At 35.4% G+C, this 4,486-nt stretch overlaps 1 long non-coding RNA gene across 1 annotated transcript; it reads left to right on the top strand.

The window, feature by feature from the left end:
- The first annotated feature begins 1,454 nt into the window (after window positions 1-1,454).
- On the top strand, window positions 1,455-4,179 carry LOC139157738 (uncharacterized). The gene is made up of 2 exons (XR_011557562.1): window positions 1,455-1,564; window positions 2,035-4,179. It is a non-coding gene; the product is annotated as an uncharacterized lncRNA (long non-coding RNA).
- Window positions 4,180-4,486: the final 307 nt, after the last annotated feature.

The raw sequence follows: 4,486 nt of genomic DNA, 5'->3' as shown, positions 1-4,486 counted from the left end.
TAAAACGTATCAGGAAAGACTTAATGAACTCAATCTGTATAGTCTGGAGGACAGAAGGAAAAGGGGGGACATGATCGAAACATTTAGATATGTTAAAGGGTTAAATAAGGTCCAGGAGGGAAGTGTTTTTAATAGGAAAGTGAACACAAGAACAAGGGGACACAATCTGAAGTTAGTTGGGGGAAAGATCAAAAGCAACATGAGAAAATATTATTTTACTGAAAGAGTAGTAGATCCTTGGAACAAACTTCCAGCAGACGTGGTAGATAAATCCACAGTAACTGAATTTAAACATGCCTGGGATAAACATATATCCATCCTAAGATAAAATACAGAAAATAGTATAAGGGCAGACTAGATGGACCATGAGGTCTTTTTCTGCCGTCAGACTTCTATGTTTCTATGTTTCTATGTTTCTAATGCAGCACTATAGCTAATATGAAAATTGTAGGTCTCACTCACTCAAGATACACAGAGAAGCAGCAGAAAAGGAAAACAAAGCCCAGCCAAGACAGAGAGAACATGCAATCCCAGGCAGAAACTGAAAGAGGTCTGTAATGATCACCAGATAACAAAAGAAGCAGTGCTACATAAACAATATCTACATATTGTGCAAAGGAACAATAAACAAGCCAAAAAGACCAAAATACTTCTCCATCAACTATCATTACCCAGATGAACATAGATGAACTCCAAGATTAAGACAGGACCATCAATCAAGAAGCAAGCAACACTCCATTCAGTTAATGGTAAACTGCCCAACCAACTGCCTTTGGAGCAGTATAGAACCACCAAGACAACTCCATGAATGCAGACATAGCAAGCTGCTAGAATAAAAACGAAGAGCAAAACTCTTTACTATTCTAAAGGTGCTTTTTCCAAAAAAAGCACCTTTGGGATAGCCATGACCTGGATGACTGACAATCTTCATAGACATTCACTCCTTACTAGTAGTGATAAGGTTAGCTAGTTCAGACAATGAAATGTCTGCTTAAAAATGACCAGGTACAGAGGACACCAAGGACCCCTTATAAGCAGTTTAGAGAGCATCAGCATATTGCCCCCAATGATCAAGGTCTTTATTTTACCTACCTCAAAAGGATAGAAGGCTGAGTCAACTTTAAGCCTGGTGAGATTTGAACTGCCAAATTGCAGTTAACTGGCAGTCAGCAGATATGGCTTGCAGTACTGCACCCTAACCTCTGCACTACTGAGGCTCTTAATCCATTTTAATTTTATAAATCCTTCATTATTTGCCATTCTCAACAACTATTTTTTGAAGCAAGGGAGCGCACACAAATATGTGACAGGTAACTCAAAACTGTCTTTGTGTTGCATTAGTAATGATTTTTTTGGTTTTAACCTAAGAGATTTCTGCAGCTGGCAACTCACATTACATGAATTAACAATGCTCAGATGACATCACTTTTTTCCCTTACCCTTTTCTCCCCCAGTGTCTCTTCCCTTCAAGAACAGAGAAACTGCAGTCAGTTTGCAGCCATGAACATTTTATACTGTTTCACAGCTGTAATTTTCTTCTTCTTCTTCTTCCACGCTGCTCAGGGTGAGTGATGATTCAATAATGTACCTCACAAATAACATCTTGTTGTCATAAATGTTTTGATGAGAATACTATATTAATATTTAGCCCAATCGCTTGTTTCAAAAAATCATAAGCTCTGCATGGGTTTAAGCTTGGAAAAAGCAGTTTTTAGTAGAATGGCTCATATATTTGAGATGAAGGAATGAGTTGGAGAAATGTTCGGCTTGCATGTTGTTTTGTATGTACTTATAACATATAATCACATTTCTATATGTAATGTTTTTTGTATGTAAAATTTATTTGCTGTTAAACCAAGCCTTCATTATGTAAAAGCATAAGAAAACCCCCCCTATAATCATACAAAACAAATGATACTGAATTTGTATCTGCCTTGTTTGTAATTGAATAGTGATTGAATTGCTTGTGTAGTAATAATGTTGAAAATATAATGTGAGGAGAAGATTTCATTGATAAACATTTTATTTTTACAGAGGACCAATTTATAGAAGCCTTTCTACTTACTTGTGCATCAGTGGGTGGATTCTGCATTCTACAACCCAATGAGACCTGTCCTTCAGGTGTCTTCTTGGATGTGCCTTGTCATTTCAGAAGAAGGTGTTGTTCAAAGACTGATGTTTAACTCTCATCTTTGTGTGTTTATTGGATAAATAATCAATGGAATACCCTAATATAGTTTCCATCTGTTCCACTAGTTAGCTGTAGCTCATTTTTTGTGGTATTTCCTACTTGTGATAGGTAACTAAGTTAATCAGTCGAGTCTCTCCAGAATTTGGACAGTAATCATTCAAAATTTATTTTATGTATATGCTCAGCTATCACCAATGTCAACTCCATATCTTTTGCGACAGCCACATTTCAATCTCCAGGTCCCTCACTACTTATTTAAAGATCCATAATTCATTTGAATGGAATCCTAATGTGCAATGACAACAAAGAGAAAGAATAAGATCTCTTCGGTGAAAAAAATGAAAGCAGACAACAGTTTTCAAAATTAAGGAAGTTAAATGAGCCGGGGTGGCGCACCAGGTAGAGTGCTGTACTGCAGGCCACTAAAGCTGACTTGTAGATCTGAAGGTCAGCGGTTCAAATCTCATCACCGGCTCAAGGTTGACTCAGCCTTCCATCCTTCCGAGGTGGGTAAAATGAGGACCCAGATTGTGGGGCAATAGCCTAGCTCTGTTAAAAAAAATGCTATTGCTAACATGTTGTAAGCCGCCCTGAGTCTAAGGAGAAGGGCGCCATAAAAATTGAATAAATAAATAAATAAATAAATAAAATAAAAGTTGAAATTTCTCTTAAAATGAGAAAAAGAAAAAAAGAATATCGCTCCTGGAATCAGGAAAGGGTAAGTCACTATTGGGGGGAAAAAATCTGTCCACAATCAACTTACTGATTTATGGACCACTGGGATTCCATTTGCCCTGCCAAATAGATTTAAATTAGTGCTACATTTAGATTTAATATTAAATTAATACTACAAACCCTACTAAATGGGTTTGTAGAAGAATGTCGATTTTTTCCCCCCAAAAGGTGGCAATTCTATAGATTTCACTGAATATGAAAGAGAAAATAATTCAGTTTTAAAAACAGAAATATGACGTAACATCATAATTTTTGCTATATTAAAATATTGGGAACATTACTCTGTGTTTAACAGACAGAATTTTAATTTAACCTAGTAGGTATATTTTATGAGAAATGCATAAATCAGATAATGTTGATGTAGCATGTTAATGTAGTTTTACATATTTATATGGATGGATGGATTGAATTTCTTGTTATTTTTTAAATAAAAATTATAAAGGGGAGCTGAAATCTTACAAACGATTCTGAACATGATTTTGCTATCACATGAAATTGGAGTTATTGTACAATAGTATGTATACTGTTAAATTTCCTTTTTTGATATTGGAATGTAGATTAACCTATTCCAATCAGTTGTTCTCTGTGTCATTGTCTAGTTTTGGCACAGCTTAGTTGGAAACTTTCATAATTCTTCTTCTGTTGCTTGCCATATTTCAGATGGTATTTCATCAGTTCCTACAGTTTCACAGTATGTTCTGTAATCCATGCGTAAAGGGAACATTTTGGTTGTCTGTAGTAATCATTGGAGAGGCTTAAATTGATTTCCTGCTTCATTTCAGTTTCCTAAGCTACAAAATAAATTCCATTTTCCTCTTTAATATTTCCAACTTTTACATTCCAGTTGCAATTACAGGCAGCTCATCTGGCTCACACGTTCTTCTATTTCAAATTGAACTTGAGCAGAAAACTCATCAGTCTTGTCTTCTTCTGCATTGGTGGTTAGAATAAAATTTGTAATCACTAATTCCTACAACACTGTCAAACTATTTACTAAGACTGTATTACTATTATTCTTCCCTGTCTTCCTATTACCCATCTCCTTCTACTTATGACGATAACCTTTTTGCTTCTATCTTTATGATCTATATTGTTTTATTTGGTTACTATCATGATTTTGATTGCTTATTTAGTATCCTATGACTATTGTATCTTACGATTCTTGATGAATGTATTTTTATGCACATTGAGAGCTTATGCAAATTCCTTATGTGTCCAGTCACACTTGGCCAATAAAGAAGTCTAGTCTAGCCTAGTCTAGTCTAGTCGAGTCTTATTTCATTTCATTTCATTTCTTATCTTGCATTGTGTTGTGCTTTCCTTTGTTCATGAACTTAGATTATATGTTCTCACTGTAATACTCCTTTGCAGCTTCAGATTTTCTTTTTCTGTAGGGGAGCATCAGCAAGAAGATGTCCTGAAAGCTTTAATTAAGCTATGTTACTGTTCTGCCAGGCTCAATGGTAAGAGTCTCCCGAAAATTCAAGGGTACAAATTTCAGACACTCACACACTTGAAAGTTCAAAAACAATGTTCTTTATAACAAAAATTCAACAGAAA

Source organism: Erythrolamprus reginae, chromosome 1 (assembly GCF_031021105.1).
Source record: "Erythrolamprus reginae isolate rEryReg1 chromosome 1, rEryReg1.hap1, whole genome shotgun sequence".
Lineage (NCBI taxonomy): Eukaryota > Metazoa > Chordata > Lepidosauria > Squamata > Dipsadidae > Erythrolamprus > Erythrolamprus reginae.
Note: the sequence above shows the minus strand (reverse complement) of the source record. Positions and strands in the feature narration are given on the sequence as shown.